The following is a 22,834-nucleotide window of genomic DNA, read 5'->3' on the forward strand; positions in this document are numbered from 1 at the left end:
AGGCCATTGGCCACTAATATAACGGCTGTGGCTATGCTAGCAGGAAAAGGGAATGGGGGCTAGCAAGAAGATGGTGGCTGGCAAGTGCGGACTGCTGTTAGGCAGATTATGCAGATCCTGCTTCCTGTGTCTCCAGCCCAGCCGCCAGCGAGAATATATTGGTTTGACTCCCCTATCTATGGCTCCATGGGTGTTCCTTTTTGGCCTTACCGTGTCCTGCGTTCTTGGGCGGGGAGTGGGAGCTGAGACCCTGCATGACAGGAACCTTCATACACTGTTGGTGGGAATGCAGATTGGTGCAGCCACTATGGAAGGCAGTGTGAAGGTTTCTCAAAAAATTAAGAATAGAATTACCATACGACCCAGCAATGCCTGCCCTGGGTATCTACCCAAAAAATCTGAAAACATTTACCTGTAAAGATATATGTGCTCCAATGTTCATTGCAGCTTTATTTATGGTGGCCAAGACATGGAAACAATGAAAGTGTCCCTTGATAGATGATTGGATAAGGAAGATGTGGTATATAAACACAAAGAAATACTACTCTGCCATAAAAAATATGAAATAGTACCATTTGAGACAACAGGGATGAATCTCGAGATTATTAGGCTGAGCAAAATAAGACAGACAGAAAAAGTCAGAAACCATGATTTCACTGATGTGTGGTATATAAAACTGAAAACAACAAAAGAACAAGACAAACAAATGAAGCAACAAAAACTCAGACACAGACAATAGTTTAGTGGTAACCAAATGGTAAGGGGGGAGAGGGGTGGTAGATGAGGGTAAAAGGGATCAAATATATGTTGATGAAAATATTACTGACTCTGGGTGGTGAACACTCAATGTGGTATATAGATGATGTGTTACAGAATTTTACACCTGACACCTATGTAACTTTATTAACAATTGTCATCCCAATAAAATTTAATTAAAAAAAAATTATACACTGATTATTGACTGGGCTGGTTCAGCACCCCTAACCCTAGTGTTGTTCAAGGGTGAACTGTACTGTACTGTACTTTGTTGGAGGAGGTCATAAGGAGGATGTGACTGCCAGTTGATCTGCAAACTGGACCCAGGTAATCAGAGGGTCTTAACCCTTTCCTTCCCCTGTCCTTGGAATGTGCGTTCTGCACATTATTTCCATAGCCAGGAGCTATTTCAAGGAGATAGCTGTAAGAGAGTAAGGTGTTGTTTAGCCTCTCTGAACTTAATTTGTGACTGAACCCAGTTAAGGCCTTTATATAAACTTGTAAGATTCTGGTGGGTGAGTGTGGAGAGCTACTCATCTTGTGGATGGCCAAGGCAAGCCTCCTATGTAAGTTCAACTAATTGCCATTAATACTGTAGAAGTGTTGTTATAATTTTTTAAAAAAATCCTAATTCTTCTATAAACTGGAGATCTGGACTTTTTTTTTTTTTTGTCTGCATTATTACCTCAAGGCAACAAATGCCTGGAGCTTAATTGTGCTGCCCTCTTTGATTGAAGTGATTTCTCAAAGTGTAATCAGCAGAATACTTGAGTTCTCTGATACCCTTTCAAGAGATTCATGAGGTTAAAACTATTCTCATGGTAATGCTGTGATGTTATTCACCTTTTTCTCTGAGTTAACATTTGCACTGATGGTGCAAAAACAATGGAAGGTAAAAAATGCTGGGTCTTCAGCAGGACTCAACATAGTGGTACTAGTACTATTTTTCACTGCTATACACTCACAATTAAACAAAAGAAAACTAATTTCATTTTAAAATGTCCCTGTTGAAGCATTAAAAATACTAACTTTATTAAAACTCATCCCTTGCATATGCATTTAATATCCTGTGTAACAAAATGGGAAATGTGCACCAAGTACTCTGCTGCATATCACCCTACCATGTTTGTTTTGATGAAAAACACTGGTACAAACAACTTTTTAAGTTGCAAGCTGACTAGCTGCTTTGTTCATGGAACACCATTTTAATAGAAAAACTAACAGACAAACTGTAATTATTTAGATTGAGTATTAGGTAGAAATTTTCTCTAAAGTGAACAGTGAGAGCCTGTCATTTCAATTAAAATAACTAATAGCGTTTGATAAGAACTATCTCAATCTTTGGAAAACCTGCATAATTTAGTTTATCTGTATTTTCCAAATAAAGCATCAAGGTTCAAAACTATGCAAGGATATCAGACTCATTCAAAATGTAAAATGTAATGAAATAGACTATGAAAACTTTTTGATACCATTTCACATTCCATATGGAAACAAACCTTTAAGAAGTTACCACTTATGACTTGAAACTAGTTTTGCTGTAGAACTGAGGATGAAAAGTAATTCATTTGTAAGTAGGATAGTTTTTATTCATATTAAGAATAGAGTGAATAACTAAATGAACTTTGTATGTAATTATTATCCACATGAAAGACTATATATTATCATTTCTAAAACATTGATTATTTTGTGTAGACATAATACAACTATATTTGGTTTATAAATCAATTACCTCATTTATTTATCATAGGTATATGCATTTATCATGAAACCCGTAGAAACAAGTATTGGTCATATGTAATACCCTATAATTGACTCATTGGCATGTATGTTGTCTTGAGAGGGCATCTATTAGAACTGATTACAACTGCTGTCAACATTGACATAGGATTTTGTGGAAGTTATGCCATCCATTCACGTTCAGGTCTTCAAAATCAGTGAGTTTCAAATATCAGGTGAGGTGTTTCTTAAATGCAAATTTCTAGATTTGGTACAAAACAAGTAGTCCTCTTTATCAGGATACTTGCAAAATTATTTTCAGCTCACTTTTTTTATTCAAGGAAAGATGTGCTTACAAAACAATTGGATTTGATGTTAGCTTATCGGGCGTTTTTAGTCATGAAGTTTATCTCTTTTATCTTTTTTAAGATTTATTGCCAGAAATAGGGTTTCACATAGCAAATAGGTAAAAGAGTAAAATAAAATAAAATGACAACATTATCCTCATGTCTGGAAGCACTTATATTTCTTACACTTTTTTTTTTGGCCATAGTTTAAAGGTGTTTTTTTTTTTTTTCCTGTTATAGTTTTATTGCATTTTTAGTTACACATATTATATGTGAATACACTCTCATGTTAAAAACAATACAGGGACATATTCAGTAAACAGGAAGATTTCCATTTACTCTGCACTCCAATTTGCTTACAAAATAATAACTCCAGTTATTAGATAAATATGCTACATTCAAAATTTTGTTTTTGAAGTCATTGGTTGGTCTTTGTTTTACTTTTAAGTATTACAAATGTAATACTTAATTTTTAGCAGTGAATTTATACACATCTAGTTGAAAATTTATGCACTTCTCGAAATGAAAAATAAATATATTAAAAAATAAAACATTATAAAATGAATGTTCATCATCTACTATTAACATCTATTAATAGTTTTATGTCCATTATTTTAGTCATTGGCTTATGAATAATACATTGTAAAAATGAACAAAAAATATATGCATACTATCTTCCTTATGCATGGAAACCAAGTACTCTTTGACAACTTTTTTATTTACCTATGTAGTCAGTTTCCCTAACCTCTTACACACCTACTCGGGTGCTTTCCATAGACATAAACTCATTCATGAGTTAGTGGTGATTTTTTTTTTAATTTTAAGATTTTTATTAAAATACAGTTGATATGCAACATTATATTAGTTTCAGGTGTACACCATAGTTATTCAACATTTATATTCCTAAAGAAGTGATCACCATGGTAAGTCCAGCAACCATCTAACACCGTACCACACTATCACAGTATTATTGACTATATTCCATATGCTGTACATTACATCAAGTGTACAGTGTAGTAGTTAGACCTCTATATAATTTAAGAAGTGGTCCCCCTAACTAGTCTAGTAACCACCTGACTCTATACATGCTTACTACCATATTATTGTCTATATTCTCTATGCTTTATATCCCATTGACTATTTTGTTACTTTCAGTTTGTATTAATCCCTTCACCTTTTTCACCTTGTCCCCAATACTCTTCCCATCTAACACCCCACGTGACACTATACATAGTTATTACAATAAAATTGACTACATTTCTTATGCTATACCCTACATCCCCATGACTATTGTGTAACAACTGATTTGTAGTTTTTAATCCCTTCCCCTTTTTCACCCACCCCCAACTTCACTCTTATCTGGCAACCATCAAAATGTTCTCTGTATCTAAGAAACTGTTTCTGTTTCATTTGTTTACTTTTTCTTTAGATTCCACTTATAAGTGAAATCATATGACATTTGTCTTTCGCTCTCTGACTTACTACACTCAACACAATACCTTCTTGGTCCATCTATGTTGTTGTAGATAGCACGATTTCATTCTTTCTAATGGCTGAGTATATTCCATTGTATGCACCACCTCTCTTTATCCATTCATCCATTCAGGGACACCCAGGTTGCATTTATATCTTGGTTATTGTAAGTAATGTTGCAATCAACTCATGGACGCACATGTCGAAGTAGCATTTTGGGTTTCTTCAGTTCAATACCCAGAACGGGACTACTGGATCCTTCTTTGTCTGTTGTTATAGTATAGCCTTTGTTTTAAAGTCTGTTGTGTCTGGTATAAGTATTGCTACCTCAGCATTTTGTTTGTTTGTTTGTTTCCTTTTTCATGAGATAACTTTTTCCATCACTTTCTTTCAGTCTTTGTGTGTGTTTTGATCTAAAGTAAATCTCTTTTAGACAGCATATGTATGGGTCTTGTTTTCTTACTCATTCATCCACCATGTGTCTTTTGATTGGAGCATTTAATCTGTTTACATTAAAGTAATTGCTAATAGATATGTAGTTATGTCATTTTGCTATTCGTATTTTTTTATTTATTTATCTTTTATCTTAAAGAAGTCCCTCTAAGATTTCTTGTAATACTGGTTTGGTGGTGATGAACTTCTTTAGCTTTATTTTTGTCTGGGAAGCTTTTTATCTGTCCTTCGATTCTAAATAGTTTTGCTTGGTAGGATAATCTTGATTGTAGGTCCTTGCTTTTCATATCTTTAAATATTTTGTGCCAATCCCTTCTGGCCTGCAAAATTTCTGTTGACAAATCAGCTGACAGTGTTAGGAAATCTTCCTTGTAAGTAACTAATTGCTTTTTCCTTGCTGCTTTTTAGGTTTCTGTTTGTCTTTAACCTTTGGCATTTAATTAGGATGTGTCTTGGTGTGGGCCTCTTTGGGTTCATCTTGTTTGGGACCCTCTGCACTTCCTGGACTTGAATATCCATTTCTTTTGCCGGTTTAGGGAAGTTTCTGCCATTATTTGTTCAAATAGGTTTTCAATTTCTTGCTCTATCTCTTTTCCTTCTGGTACCCAATGATGCAAATGTTAGTATGCTTGGTATTGTCCCAGAGGTCCCTTAAAACATCTCATTTTGGATTCTTTTTTTCTTCTTGCTATTCTAATGGGGTGTTTACTGCTATCTTATCTTTTAAATTGCTAATTCGATCCTCTGCTTCTTTCTTATGTTTTCTATTTCCACTTTTATGTTTCCTATCTCTTTGTTGAATCTTTTCCTGAGATCATTGAGCATACTTATAACCAGTGTTTTGAGCTCTGCATCTGGTAGGTTGCTTGTCTCCATTTTGTTTAGTTTTTTCTAGAGCTGTGTTCTGTTCTTTTATTTGGGACATGGTTTATTTATTTATTTATATGTGTGTGTGTGTGTGTATGTGTGTGTGTTTGTGTATGTGTGTGTCCCCATTTTGGCTGCCTCTCTATGTTTGTTTCTATATATTAGGTATGGCTGCTACGTCTCCTGGTCTTGGTAGAGTGACCTTACATAGTAGGTGTCCTGTGGAACCACTGGTGCAATCTCCCTAATGACCAGAGCTGGGTGCTCCAGGTGTGTCCCTTGCATGGGTTGTGTGAGCACTCCTATTATACTTGAGCCTTGGTTGCTATTTGCATGTCAATGGGAGGGAATACCCTTGGGCCTATTGGTTGTGAGGACTGGCCCTTACTACAGTGAAGGAGCTGTTGTGGAGGGGATGATCATTTGGAGCCTGATTTGCTTTAGCTGGGCTCTGCTGCCTATTCAATTTGCCCCTTGGGTGTGTCATCCTTGGAGGCAGCAAAACTGGCCACTGGGCATAGCAAACGCAAGTCCACCTGTGAGAGGACCTGCTGCAAGGTAAGTGCAGCCACAGCCTGTGTCCTACCTGACATGAATCACAAAGCAATCCACCAATGGCTACCACCTGTGCTGTGCTTGCAGCGCCTTGAGAGGCCAAGCCATGAACCAAGGCCAGCTGCCGATACTGCTGGGCTTATGGAGGCTCAGCCAGAGGAACAGGACATTCTCAAGCCAGATGCTGCTTGTTTGTGTTTTGTGAACCTTTGATAGACTTTAGGAAAGTCTGCAGCAGAGCATAAGCAAGTGGTTTATAAGAAAAACCCACTGAAAGTGGCTTGGGTGTGCCCGAAAGTTGGATGGGATCTCAGAATCACCAGGGCCAGGTGAATGAACTAACCCCGTGCATGCTGGGAAGGGGGAGGGCTCAAGAGAAACAGTGGTTTCTGTGAGCTCCTCCATCTGGGAGTAATTTGCCCCTCCAGTTCTCCCTATGAAGCCACAGAGCTCAGTTCCTCCTTGTGTGTCCCTTTAGCCTTTCAAGCTGCTGCCCCAGCGCTGGAACTCAGAGTCTGTCAGCAAGTAAGTCTGTGTGCGGTTTCCCCAAATGGAGTGGGGAGTGCCTTGGAGTTCAGCTGCCTTCTATCTCAGTCAGCCACAATCTCTGTTGGTTTTCACAACCAGAAAATGTGGGGACTTCTCTCCCCAGCACTGGAACCCTATGCAGGGAATTTTGGTGTGGCACTGGGACCCCTTGCTCTTGGGGGGTGGGGAACCTCCCAAACCGAGATAGCTCTCTCAATATTTAATGGTTGCATGCAGGTGCAGGACCACCCCATTTCACACTTCTGCCCCTCCTACAAGTCTTACGGTGGCTATTTCTGTATGTTGGTAGTTCTAGGGCTTTGGTTCAGCAAGACTTCAGGCAATTCTCAGTGATGGTTGTTTTGTAGTTTAGTTGTAATTTTGATGTGGTCATGAGAGGAGGTGAGAACAGCATTTACATATTCCACCATACTGACTGGAAAAAAAATATCTGTGGTGAATTATTTCAGACCAATTAATATAGTCGTGCACTTATTAGGCTTTATTTATACTTAATGTTTAATAAATGTTTTTTTTAACATATGTACAAACTGTCCAGTTTATTCTGTTTTCTTTTTCATTCCATCTTATGATTTGGAGTCCAAGCCATTTTCATATATCTACTTCATTTCTTTTAACATTCCATAGTACACATATACTATACTTTATTGGCCTATTTGCCTATTGATGGACATTTTGGATGGTTACTAACTTTTGCTGTTTCAAACAATGCCTAATAAATATACTTGTTTAAGGTCCTGATCCAAATGTTTCTTTGAATTCCTAAAAGTCAAGATGCTGTATTAAGAGGTAGACACATTTTTAATTGAATTATAATTTGCTGGACTGTCCCTAAGTGAAATATAACATCATACTTTTCGTGAATGCACTATTTGAAGGGTAGAGTACCAAATTGCTTTCCTATAGCTTCACAAAGCTTTGGTATTGTCAGACATATTAAATCTGCCAGTAGCTAATGGGTGAAAAAATATACATTGTGATTTTCATTTGCATTTCTCTATTTTCTCAGTTAACTGTTTCTCAGTTTTAAGAGTTCTTTGTGTATTTTGAATAACAGTCTTTTATCAGGTGCGTCTTTTGGAAATACGTTTTTTTCCCCATCTATGACTTGGTTTCTCATTCTCTTGACTTTGACTTTCTCAGAGCAGTCGTTTTTAATTTTAATGAAATCAAGTTATGATTTATTTCTTTCAAGGGGCATTTTTGGTGCTGTATCTAAAATGCCATCACCATACCCACGGTTTTCTTCTGTTATCTTGTACTAATTTTATAGTTTTGCATTTTACACTTAGGTCTGTGATACATTTTGGTTAATTTTTCTGAAAGCTATAAGGTCTCTGTCTAGATACAATTTTTGTTTGTTTTTGCATGTGTATGTCCAATTATTCCAATACTATTTGTTGAAAAAAACTTTTTTGCATTGTATTTCCTTTGCACCTTTATCAGAATGCATTGACTATATTTATGTGGATCTATTTCCAGGCTCTCTATTCTATTCCATGGATTTATTAGTGTATTCTTTCGGCAATATCATGCTATCTTGATCACTGGAGTAAGTCTTGAAGTCTGGTAATATCAGTACTCCAACTTTGTTCTTCTTCAATGTTGTGTTGACTATTCTTGTTTTTTTACTCTCTCCACAAAACTTTAGAATCAGTTTGTCAATATCCACAAAATAACTTGCTGCGATTTTGATTAGAATTGCATTGGATTTATAGATCAAATTGGAAAAAAACTGATATCTTGACAATATTGTGTCTTCCTACCCATGAACATATTATAAAATATTTCTCCATTCATTCATTTAGTTCTTTCATTCATCAGTTTTGTGATTCCTCATATATATATATATATATATATATATATATATATATATCGTGCATGTTTTTTTTAGATTTATACTGAAGTATTTCATTGTTTGAGGTGCTAATATAAATGACATTTTGGTTTTAATTTCAAATTCCACTTGTTTACTGTTGGTATATAGGAAAGCAATTGATGTTTATATATTAACCTAGCATCCTAAAACTTTGGTATCATCTCATGTTAGTTCCAGGAGTTTTTCCGTCAATTATTTTGAATTTTCTACATAGGTGACGATGTTATTTACAAATAAGATATTTATTTCTTGCTTCTCAATCTATATTTCTCTTATTTTCTTTACTTATTGCATTAGCTAGAATTTCCAGTACAATGTTGAAAAGGAGTGGTGAGAGGGGACATTTTTGCCTTCTGTCTGAGCTTGGTGGGAAAGCTTTAAATTGCTCACTATTGAGTATGTTAGCTATAAATTTACTGTAGATATTCTTTATCAAATTGAGGAAGTTCTACTCTATTCTGAGTTTACTGAGAATTTTTATCATAAATGGTTGTTGGGTTTAATCAAATGCTTTTTCTGCTTTTGATGTGATCATGCGATTTTCTTATTTAACTTGTTGATGGGATGGATTACATTAATTGATTTTCTTTGAAGTTGTTTTTACTTTTTATTTTTTAAATTAAAGTTTACTTTCAAATGATAAACAAGCCTTACATATCTGAAATAAAACCTACCTGGTTATGGTATGTAATTCTCTTTATACATTGTAGGATTTGGTTTGCTATTATTTTGTTGAAGATATTTGCATGTATGTTCATGAGAAATAATGATCTGCTGTTTTTTAGTAATGTCTGTGTCTGTTTTGTTTTGTTTTTAAAATTAGGATAATGTTAGTCTCATTTGAGTTAGAAAGTATTTCTCCTGCTTCTATCTTCTATAAAAAATTTGTAGAGAAATGGAGTAATTTCTTCCTTAAATGTTTGGTAGAATGTAAAGTGAACCTATCTAAGCTTGATACTTTCTGTTCTGGAAAGTTATTAAGTATCGACACAACTTCTGTATAGATATCACCCTATTTAGATAGTTTATTTCTTCTTATGTGAGTTTTAGCTACTGTTTCTTTCAAGGAATTGGTCTGTTTCATCTACATTCTCAAATCTGTGGGCATAGAGTTGTTCATAGTATTCCTTTATTATCTTTTAATATTCATGGAACATATAGTGATGTCCCTCTCTCATTTCTGATATTAGTAATTTGTGTTTTCTCTTTTTCTTATTTAGCTGGGATAGAGGCTTATTGCTATTATTGGTCTATTCAAGAAACAGTTTTTGGTTATATGGATATTCTCTATTCATTTCCTGTTTTCAATTTTATTGGTTTCTGTTTTAATTCTTATTTTTTTCTGCTTATTTTGGGTTTAATTTCTTTTATTGTTTGCTAACATATAAATTTCTAAGTTTATTTATTTATTATAAAATTGCAATCTATAGTTTTCTAATATTTGCGTTGAATGCTACAAATATCCCTCTAAGCACTGCTGTCACTGCACTTCACACATAGTGATAATTTACATTTTCATTATCATTTAGTTCAAAATATTTTAAAGTTTCTATTTATATTTCTTCTTTGACTCATGTTATTTGGAATTGTGTTGTTTAATCTCCATATATTTTGTAATCTTCCAGTTATCTTTCTGTTATTGAATTTATGTAATTCCACTGTTATATTAGAGTAGACATTGTATGACTTCTGTTCTTTTAACTTTGTTAAGGAGGGTTTTATAGCTGAGAATGTGGTCTATTTTGGTGAATATTCCATATAAGCTTAAGAAGAATGTGTATTCTGCTGTTGTCGGAAGAAGTAGTCCAGAGATGTCAGTTATATCCCATTGATTGATGGAGTTGTTAAGTTCAACTCTGTCCTTCATTACTCTTTGACCTTTGAAGAATAATTTTGCAGGGTATAGAATTCTAAGTTGTTGTATTTTATCTCTCAACTATTTAAATATTCACTCCAATCTCTTTTTGCTTGCATGATTTCTGAGTAGGAGTCAGGTGTAACCTTTTCTTTATTCCTCTGTACAAAAGGTATTTTGTTTTTCCTTTAAGTTATTTCAATAGTTTATTTTTTTTTATCTTGATTTTCTGTAGTTTGAAAATGATATGTATAGGTGTAGTTTTGGTATTTATCCTGCTTGATGTTCTCTGTGCTTTCAGGATCTCTATATCTTGGTTTCTGTTATCAATTTGGGGATTATTAATTTCTTATTGATTCAAATATTTCTTCTGTTTCTTTTCTTTTTTTTCCTCCTCCTGGTATTCTTATTATGTTCATGTTATATTTTTTGTAACTGCCCCACAGTCCTTGGATATCCTGTTCTTTTTTATTCTTTGTTCTCTCTGCTCTTCATTTTTGGAGTTGTCTACTGACATATCCTCAAGCTCACTTGCTTTTCTCAGCTGTGTACAGTCTACTAAAGACATTCTTCATTTTGATTACAGTGTTTTTAATCTTAATCATTTCTTTCTGATTTTGTCTTAGACTATCCACCTTTCTGCTTACATTGTCCATCCTTTCTTACATACTATTTATTTTATTCATTAGAGCCCTTAGAGTCCTTAGCATATTAATTGTAGCTGTTTTAAATTCCCCATCTGATAATACCAACATCCCTGCCATATCTGGTTCTGATGCTTGCTCTCTTTCATCAAATTGTGTTTTTTGTTTGTGCGTTTGTTTGTTTGTTGTCCTTTGATGTGCCTTGAAGTTTTTTTTCTTGATAGCTGAACATGATCTACCAAGTGATGGAAGGTGACTTTAGTAATGTGGAGGCGAGTGTTGGGGAGAGAAAGTGTGCTATAGTCCTATGATTAGGTCTCAGTCTTTTAATGAGTCTATCCCTCTGGACTGTGAACTTCACAAGTGCTTTTTAATATTTTTGTTTCTCCCCCATCGGTGGGACAGGATGGTTAGAATGGGATAGAGTTGGGTATTTCTCTTCCCTCAGGTGAGTAAGACTCTGATAAGATGCCAGATAGTTAGGCTCTGGTTAAGTAGCTCCTCCTGAGGCCATCCCTTATGAAGAAAAATAGAGCGCACTGTTGTATTTCAACATGGTTCCTTTTCTTTTTATCCTGCCTGAAGCAAGAGGGGATTTTTCTCAGATATTTGCTGTATCTGATTAACTTCCTTGAGGTAAATCTCACAAAATAGTGGAGGTCCCTCTCTATGACTGGGTACCTCTGGAGTTTTTAATTCTCAGACTTCTCTAAATTGAGCTACCAGTAATTTGTTGATTACTGTTGATGTTTCCCTATCCTGGCTCTCGTTCTGCTTTGGTAAGCTGACTCCCTATATTCACTTGTCTATCCCACCAGTCTTAGAGTAGCCATTGTTCTGTGTCTTTCCTTCCTTTACAGATCCTTGATAAGTTATTCATTTTCCTATCTGTTTAGCTTTTATTTGTGAGGATGAAGCAGCAACTTCTAAGCTCCTTACATGGGAACCAGAAACCAGATATGATGGCTTATTCTGGTTTAATGTATTTTTAAAGAAGAATATGAAGAGCTAAAGTCCATGATTTATGAATGCTTCAGAAAATTAGGTTTTCAAAGTATAGAACAAAAATGTATGAGATAAAACATTTTAAATTCACCTAGATATTTATCCCTAAATCTGATAGTAGCCTGCTGATTCTGAGTTTTATGGATCTTTATACCAGGGATAATATTGCATTAGTAAGGTATATTGTAGTTGGTGTAGATATATTACAAATTGTCCGGTCTCTGATGTATAATAAATTGTTCTTTACCAGATAGAATGCATGTCTACAATACTCAATTAATACATCTGGCTGACTTTAATTGCATTAGCTTTGTTGCTCCAGAGGTGGCATAACTTTCATGTGAGATAATTAGGTCTGCTCAATTTAAACAGACACATTAATGCAGCTCAGCAAGGCTCAATTAAATCTGTTTTTGAAGCAAAATCACTAAGTGAGGCATTGTGGGTAATTTTATAGAAATTGTCGTATTAACAGAGAAACTGAGTAAGGTTTCTGCAGTGCGTATTGGCATAAAATGATTTTCTCCATTTGGAATAGCAAGGCAAAAACAGCAAGATGTCTCTTTTGTGATTTCTCCTTTTAGTGCTTGTCAAAGTGATACAGCTGATGGCCTCATCATTTTGTTTTTTTTTCCACTTTGGTCTTTACGTAATTTTCAAAGGTTTTATTATAACCAGAGTATCTATTGTTTCACAATCTAAACACAATTCGTCTTCTACTAGACATTAGCCATAAAGAAAGTTTAATCTTCTTTATATTGACTCCATTTGCAATAAGAATATTTATCAGCAAGTAACGGAGACCACATGTAACCTTACTGAAATACTTGTAATAACCCATTCTCAATGGGTGGCACTTAAAGAAAATGTTAATGCTCTTACTTTAATCAAATGTGTGAATTTTGCTAAACTATTCATCATATGCCAATAATATTTGCAGCAATAAAAATTTTTATTAACATAAAAAATTTTATTAACATAACATAATTTTATTAACATAAATTAAATGTCTACTCTAATAATAGGATACTGATTTTGAATATATATATATATATATATATATATATATATATATATATATTAACATTTAATAAATTAAAATTAACTTCAAATTTTTGAAGACCAATGTGTAATTGTAAGAAGTTAATTCTCAGCCTCTATGTATTACATATATATTCATATGTAAATATTTAAATAATTACTTAAGTATGCAAAAATATGTAAATATGTATAAAATATGTATTATATGATATACAACTATTATACATATATTTTTGCTGTGGGTGAAATTACCAAATCTTCTCTGACCTTAATCCATTATATGCAATACTCCCTCTTATATTAATCCTGTAGAGAATTTGGAACACATTTGGTATTGGTTTTTTCTGACTCACTTTGAGAAACATGTACAAAATTGTATGTTTCAAGAGTCTGTTAATGCTTATTTTAAATAATAGCACAAAGATTTATTATGCATATTGTATAATGTTTGTCTAACCTCTATATTCTTGAGGGGTTGTTATCTAATTGTTAAACTAGAGAGCATCAATGCATAAAATGACCAAATCCATACAATCTTTAGCTTAGCAGCAAAGATTATTAGAAATAAAGTGATCAACCTGATACAAGAATGCTTGCAGTGGGAATATGATAAATACACATGAATCTAAAAACAGATTTATATTTTTCTTTATGATTTTACTTCTGTGTAGAGCTTATGCAATTTTTATATGAAGTTCTTAGAAGGAAAAACCTTGAAAAGTGGTACTTAGAGATGTAGTATCATTTTGATTCATGAAATTGGAACATTGGATGAATTTGGATAATCTTTGTTTTAAAGAGGTAAAGAGTTTACAGAAGAAAAGATTCATATCATGGCACATGATCTCACTTTTTATTTTAAAGTCTAGAAAACTGTTGGCTGATGTTAGTGCTTATTAATATTTTGAACAGTATATATGATGGCAAAATAATTCTGCTGCTATAGAGAGACAATTAGTGCAACAAACCTGAGGGAAGTATTTATACAATAAAATGTAATAATGATAATAATACTGATAATAAAAATAACAGACATATAGCTGAGAGCATCTTAATTTGATTTTCTTGGAGTTTTTATATACATTCTACCACCATGACTGAAACTCAAGCTGTATGTAGCAAAATATGACAGCTTATGTTAAATTGTAAAACAACATTGTAGTCTTGTACTTTTGTATTTGTGTGTGTGTGTGTGTGTGTGTGTGTGTGTGTGTGTGGCAGTACTTCTTAAAATTTTTAATTAATAAGAAAATATACCTCACCTCAGAATTTTAGGGGTACAGAAAATGTTCTCCTTGATAGAGAAAGGAAATATTAATTTAAATAAGATTGAGGAAAATATTTTTGTCTCAAAAGCTAGTGCTTTTACTTTATATCCAATTCTAATCCTATTTCAAAAAGCAGGACTAGTTAATATGAGCCTTGACTATTCATTAGTCATTTGTAGAGAATGAAATAGTCTACACAATTACATTTTTCAGAGCTGGAGTTTTCACTTTCACACATACTTATTCTGCAGGAATTTATGTATTCATTAAACTGTTGTTTATTTATTCACTACAAAGTACAATTTTTGATAAACTGTAGTTTATTTTCACTTAGTTGAGAGTATTTTTTAATTTCCCTTCAGTCTTTGATCCACATGCTATCTAGAAGTGTATTTTTCAAATCTCCACATGTGAGATTATCCAGCCTTTTTTTTTTTTTTTTTTTTTTTTTTTTTTACTTTAATGCCATTGTGGTCTAAGAACATTCTTTGTATTATTTTTGTTCTTTTAAGTCTGGTAAAGTGTCTTTTAGGGCCTAGATTGCGGTCTACCTTGATGAATGTTTCATGTGAGCTTGGGAATAATGTGCTTTGTGCTGTTGTTGAATGCAGTGTTCTGTAAATGCCAATTAGATAAAGTTGATTGCTAGAGTTGCTCTGGTTAACTATGTTCTTACTAATCCTCTGCCTGTGGATCTGTCAATTACTGATAGAGGTATGTTGAAGCTTTGAATTATAATAGTGGATTTATCTACTTCTTGCAATTCTGTCACTTTTTAATCAGATACTTTAATGTTTTGTTGGTAAGGACAGACATGTTTAAGATTTGATGTCCACTGTAGAATTGGCCTGTTATCATTAGGTAATGCTTCACTTAATTATGATAATCTTCTGATTTTAAAGTCTGATTTGTCTAAAATTAATATTGTTACACTCTGCCTTTCTTCTGGTTAATGTTATAATGGTATATCTTTCTCATCTTTTACTTTTAACCCATGCATTTTTATATTTAAAGTGGATGCTATCTAGACAAGATGAAACTGTATTTTAATCTACTATAAAACATCTCTCTTAATTATTGTATTTAACCCATTTATATTTAAAGTGATAATATATGTGAATTTACAATACACATTTTTAACTAATCTGTGCTCACTTTTAAAAGAACACTACACAGCTTCATGAGTTGTGTGGATACCTTATAATACAGTTTGCCTAATTTCTGCCTTCCATCCTTTATAACATTGCTTTTATTCATTTTACTTACATATGCTATAATACCAGACTACATTGTTACCATTTTCAGTTTAAACAATCATCTTTTGGAGTAATCAAGAATAGTAAAACTACAATATTTAATTTTACCTTGATTTCTTCCCTAAAGCTCTTTTCATTCTTTATGTAAATACTAGTTTCTTACCTATATAATTGCCCTTCTCCTTATAAGCTTATTTAACATTTCTTGCATGATAGGTCTACTTATGCTGAATTCCCTCAGTTTTTGTTTGTCTTAGGAAGCTTTTTTCTCCTTCACTTTTGAAGGATAATGTTGCTAGATATAAAATTATTGGTTGTTTCTTTCTTCCAACACTTTAATGTTTCACTCCACTCACATCATACTTCTATAATTTGTGAAGAGCAGCCCAACATAATTCTTATCATTTCAAATTGGAACTTCAGAACATGCTCTTACATGTAAATAGGGTTTTTTTTTGCGATGAAATTAAGGTAAGGATTAAGATGAGATCATACTGAATTAGGATGGCCCCTAAATCCAGTAAGAAGATCCTTGAAAGTGAGAGAAAAAGACATACAAGGACACACAGAGAACAATACCATGTGGAGATTGAGGCAAAAATTAAATAGATATGTCTACAAGCTGAAGAACACCAAGGATTTCTGGCAACCACTAGAACCTAGGAGAGAGGCAGAGATATTTTCTTCCTCAGAGTCTCCACAAAGGAACCGACCTTCTTGAACCTTAATTTTGGACATCTGGCCTCCTGAACTGTAGTAGAATAAACTTCTATGTTAAACAGCCATATTTTAAACAATTTGCTATGGCAGGCTGCGGAAACTAACACTTTTTCAAAAGCATTTTTTTAATTTCTGTTACATTTTTTTCCTAACATTTCCTTTTGATTGTTTCTTAGAGTTTCTATCTCTCTGTTTATGATATTGGTTTCTTCTTGCATATTGTCTACTTTTTCTACTAAAACCCTTAACCTATTAACTATAGTACTTTAAATTCCCAGGCTGATAATTCCAATATCTGAGTTACATCTGTATCTGGTTCTGAAGCTTGCTTTGTCTCTTTAGGCTGTACTTTGTCTGTTTGTTTTTTCTTGTTCTTTAGATTTCCTTGTAGGATTTTTGTTAATCATGTACTTTGATGTTTTGTTGGTAAGGACAGACATGTTTAAGATTTGATGTCCACTGTAGAATTGACCTATTATCATTAAGTAATGCTTCACTTCATTATGATAATCTGCTGTTGAAAACTGGACATGATGTATTGGGTAATAAGAACTAAGGCAAGTATCCCTTAAATGTGAGGATTTATGTTAATCTGACTCTGAGTTGGGTTGTGTTTGTTGTTGCTATAAGAACCATAGGTTTAAATTTTTCTAGGCTAATTATTTTTATCTCTCCTGTTGATTTTGGTCTTCTCTAAGTCTTCCTCCTCAGAGAGTCTGTCTTGCAGCTCTTTCAGCTATAACCAATCTGTATTACTGGAGACCTGTTAGAGTGGTGGTAAACTCTGAGAAGGGAGACATTTAATCTTAGTAAATCTGATTCTTTTAGGCCTGTGTCCCTAAACTGTGACTTTCACAAGTGTCTTATAACTTTCCCTCCCCCAATCTTAAGTGAGACAGAAGTCTAGGGAGGATAGGAGTGGGAAGAATTCTCCTCTTCCAGATGGGAATTAATTCTACTAGCTTCTTACCCTGAATTGTAGGCTTTCCTATAGATATGCTTGGGTATATTTTATAATGGTTACTCTGTTCCTTTTCCTACCAGAACCAAGAGGGAATCTCTGTCTACTGTTTACCATGAGACTATTGTGGGGTTCCTGGAAATTTAACCCCACTTCCAAAAAAAAAGAAGCCTCCAGTAGTTCCCAATTTCATGCTAGTGTATAGTCAGCCTCCAGCCTCCAGCAATTTGTCTAATTTCCATTTAATTTCTGATTATTTTATGGCTCAAGTGGCTACTGCTACAGGTAAGCAGTCTCTGCTCTGACTCTTCATTTACCTGCTTCTAGAGATTTCAGGGTGGTGATTTGCTAGGTGACCTCAACAATATGATGGATCATAAAAGTCATTAATTTTCACTTTTTTCAGCTTTTTTTCTTATAAGGGTGAAGGAGTGACTTCCAAGCTGTTTACATGTCTGATCTTGAACTAAAGTAGGCCTTTAATTAATTTTTCACTAAGTTGTTATATCCACAATGCATTCCTGTTGATAAGTTTCTGAAGTCATTTGTCAAGCTTGCCTCTTTGTTCTCAGCAAGATTGTGCCAAATGACCATTACAGGAGCCTTCTCAGATTTAATTGCATGGATTATACTTTTTACTTTCTAGTAGGTGTTGTCCAATTTTCTTTTGTTTAGATATTTCTTTCTTACATTTTAATTTCATCTTTCATAGACTTTAAATATTCCAAACATGCTTATTTTGTTATTATCTAGTAATTCTATTATCTGACATTAAAATAAAAATGTAATGCTGAATACTGGCAAATTACCTTTGTTTTTGTTTTTAATTTTTGGATTTAAACAGGTTTCCTGGTGCTTTTTCTGTAACTATCTTAATAGGTTTTATTGTGATTGTGTCCTTCTAAAAGTATGTTGTTTTCTAGTCTCTGTCTTCCTAACTTGAAACTACATTCAGGCATCCATTAAATGTTTATTGACCACCTGCTATGTGGCAGGGAATGTTTTGTATTGTGTGGATATGCCAATAAATATCAATAACCACAAAATCAAAAAATCTTGTCATTATGGAGCTTAACTTTCAATGGATATTAATATACATTGAATTATTTCTTTTCTTTGGAAATTCTCTCTATGATACAGATAATATACGTTAAATCTTCAAAGCCTCATAAAGGAAGATTATATGTCATAGGAACTTTCTTTTTTCCTGTGTAGGGATAAGGCTAGAACAGACAGTTTCTTTCTTGTTATCTCTTTGTTGATGATTGACTAGCTCTTATAGTCTAATCACTCATCCATGATGGAGAACTTTGAGTGAATTAACTTTATGCTAAACTTCAAATTCCAACTTGAAACCTTTCTTGTTATCAAAATCTTGTCCTTTATTCACAAGCAGTTTTTTTTAAAACTAAGGCCCTTTTAAAATGTACTAAAGACAACTATAACATTACTTTTTTATTTGATTTCTTGCTCCCTGTTTGCTATAATGTCACATTTTATTCAGATTTTTGAGGTAGTTTAGATTTGAGAATTATACATTAGGAAACTATGCAAAATATTTATTTATTTACTTACTTACCTATGTGCCTCTCTGTACCTGCATATCTTGCTCATTGCCAAGTTAAATTTTTCCTTCTAAAGAGTAGTATAAAGTTTATATTATATAAATGGTTCTATGCCTTCCAAACACAGGAGAATCAGAATGTTAGTTAGAAAGTTGTCAGGTTACCCAGCTTCTATTTCTCTGAGTATAAACTGATATATATGAATTAAAAAGAAATAGTGATGATATAGAACACATTTGAGAATATGTGGTTTCTTGTTTTCTAGTAGCTAACAGTCTCTATTTGCGAACTGCTTATTTCCTATTAAATCTACTTTAGATAGTGTTTTATTAATCAGTGCTTAAATCCTTATTTAAGTTTTGCTTTGAAACTATTTTTACATAGCTCTAAAAGTAAATTCTAAGTTAATATGCAAATATACTATACACAGAAAATAGTGTGATTTAAAAATATGTAATTTCAATTAATTTTTCTTGTAAATCAATTGGAACATAATATATGCATTTGCTTGCAAAGAAAAAATTAAATGGATATTAGTGGTGTAAAGAAAATTGCAGTTTAAATGGTTTCTTATTTTATACTGAACAAGTATAAATAATATATTTATTTGGTAATAATTATCTGATTTTCCAGTTAAGTAAAGGATGCATGTATCTATGCCTTTTTAATATAGTTGCATTAAATCTTAACAGAGACAATTTGCTATTTGTATAAAATTTATTTACATCCTAATTAGAACTCAAATCTGATACTGTATTGTGTTATATAAATATTTTCCAAGTACACTGCAGTCAGATGTGTTAGCCATAATCCCTTAGGCAATGCTAGGCAAACTTTTTTCACTTTCCTATACATATACAAAATACAATTGATTTGAAATGACAGTTCTATTCACTAGGAAAGAGCTTTCCTTTATATATCAGAGCTTCAGCTTGAACAAACATTCTGTACCACTTTAAACTTGACTACAAAGTGTTTTATAAGCTTCTCTATAGCTTTTGTAAGTTATTGAGGTTAATGGTCAATGCAATTGCCATCTCTTATACAATAAACTACTTTATTTTGTCTGTGAGTTCTCTAAGGAGTAACACAAGCATAAAGGGTGTATTCAGCATACATGAAATATAACCCTATTAGAGTAGCCAACTAAATTACAGAATATCTGAAGCACAAAAGCTGCCAACTCTGTAAAATGATGGTCTTTCTATTTTTGAATGAAATGAAATGATAAGGCTGCTGATTTCAATAAAAGAATTTGAACTCAAAATTCAGTATTACAAAATGAACCTAATAATATTGGAATGTCAGTACACATAATCTGTTTGATGATTGTATTGAAGAAAAAGAAAAAAGGCTGATCAGAATGGTTATGAATACTCTAGCTCATTTTGAAAAAGAATAAACAATAAAAAGAAGAACAGTAGAGATAAACTACTTCATCTCAAGGATTACTATCCCAAACCACCTGTTAAAATATGGTGTCATCACTACATTTATTGTAGTCAAAAGTCTTGGCCATTAAAGATAGTTTCTGTATTTCAGAATCTGTATTTTTATCTATAGATCTAAAAATATAATGTTAAGTCATGCTACCAATGATACATTTAATAATTATGATTTATGTCACTTTGAATTTTATTTTATGACATGGCAATTATCCATATTGTTGAAGCCTCTATAATTTTTATGTATTTGGTGTTCTGCAATAATTGCTATTTAATCCTTATTAGTCCCTTCATTTTATTCATATTCAGCTACTAGGGAATTCAATGGATGAAATGAAGTAAGCCAAGAAACTAAGAGAAAGACAGAGTTAGAAAAGCATGCTGCTCATAACTCATCTCGTTTCTATATGTTACTGATATATTTTGTCCAGGTCCAAGCTTGCAAAAAACAAAAAGATGGCTATGTATTTCATTCTTCATTCATATGGATAGCAGTATAAGGGAATTTTCTTGGCATTCTATGTAAGGCCATAGATGGTTTTGTTCAATTTAATGTAAATATGACTGAAATATGATTCTACAATAGTCAGAGACACAGAGTTTGTAATGTTTTTGCAAGCCCTCCCACCCCTGTCCCTATATAAAAGTCCATATTTCTTACAGATTTATAATTTGGAGATGCATGGCTAGGAAAATTGTGAAAATCTTTAGGAAAAAAAGGTCAACACTTTTTTAAAAATATTATGAAGTAAGCCAACAAATGAGATTTAATTTTCATTAAATAATACATGCCATGCGCTGACGATATAAAGACAAATATATCATAAGTCCCTATCCTCAAGAAAATCATATTACATGAGGACATTGTCATTTACTGATTGCCAGGCAATGTTATAAGCCACATCTCAGAACACTCAGCAAAATATATGCTAGTGTCTCTATTTTATAGAAAAGATAATATAATATGTGAACACAAAAACAAATACAAATCAATGGAATTAAAGCTAGAATAACATATTTCAAATGGTATCTAAGAAAAAAGGAAGAGTTAATTTTTTGTTTAGTACAAAACATCACCAAGGAGTTCAAGTGTTGGCAGTCCAGCATGGACTTTCACATTAGCCAATCATTAAGGTAAGTGGAAGATAATGTATTGATTATCTATTGTTCCTGAGTAATAATTACCACACATTTAGGGAGATAGAAAAAAACATTTTTAATATCTCACAATTCTGTGGATTAGGAATTTGGGCATGGCTTAGCTGGGTTTTCTACTTATGAATGTACCAGGCTGCAGTGAAGGTGCTGATCAAGGCTGCAGTCTCATCTGGACCTTGAGATTATCATGCTGAGTGAAATAAGTCAGACAGAGAAAGTCAAGAACCATATGACTTCACTCATATATGGGATACAAAACTGAAAGCAACAAAGGAACAAGACGAACAAACAAACAAAAACTCATAGACACAGACAACAATTTAGGGGTTACCTGAGGGTAAGGGGGGATGGGGATGGTAGAAGAAGGAAAAGGGGGTCAAAAATATGGTAATAGAAGGAGAATTGACCTGGGTGGTGAGCACACAATGTGATATATAGATGATGTATTACAGAATTGTACCCTTGAAACCTATATAATAACAGGATTACCCTTGGGGGGCGGGAGGGTACGAGGGAACATTCTGAGATGTGGAAATGCTCTGTATCCTGAACTAAGTGGTATTTACACATTAAACATTCTTTAAATTCAGTGCTTAAAAACAGTTTAAGTCCTTGTTCAAAGTGGAGGTGTTTTATGTGGTAAGGCTGATATTCAATTGCAGTTTTAACACAGTTAAAAGAGACTGCTGTTTTAACCTTTATAATTTACTGCCTTTCAGCTTAAAAATAATATTGTTTCATTTTAATTTTAATCAATAACTTAGCATTTACTCAGTGAGTTAGAAAACTAAAAACAATATCTTAAGGGAAGAAGTTAGAAACTAACCATATTTACTAGATGCACTGTGGGTAAAGGGTAGTGATTTCATTTGGGAGATGTGAAGGCTTGCAAGAAAGGCTATTCTTGTGACCTTTTAGCAGTGGCAAGCCTGAGAAACAGAAATGGAATGGGCAGAAGATGAAAGATGCTGGTGGCGTCCTGCTGTGCTAAAGTGATTACCAGATGTCAAATTCTTTGTAATCCTTAGGTTATTTTATTACCAGGTCCCTGTTTTTTAAGTCCAGCAAAGATCTCTTTTCAACTTGACTTTCATTCTCTTATTGAGCATTGCTTTCTTATTTGCTATAATCTAGTAAATTCTCTCCCTCTCTCCCTGCAGGAGAATGCAAGTTGGTAAAAACATCCAAAATAAACAGGAGTCATTTCTCCTGAGAAGACATTGCATTCTATATGTCTAGTAACCTTATAAACATCCTGTTTGGTTTGGAGTCTCGAGATGTATATTACAAAGGAAGATGTTTGTGAATCTAATTCCTC

The sequence above is a fragment of the Rhinolophus hipposideros genome, assembly GCF_964194185.1.
Source record: "Rhinolophus hipposideros genome assembly, chromosome: 9".
Classification (NCBI taxonomy): Eukaryota; Metazoa; Chordata; class Mammalia; order Chiroptera; family Rhinolophidae; genus Rhinolophus; species Rhinolophus hipposideros.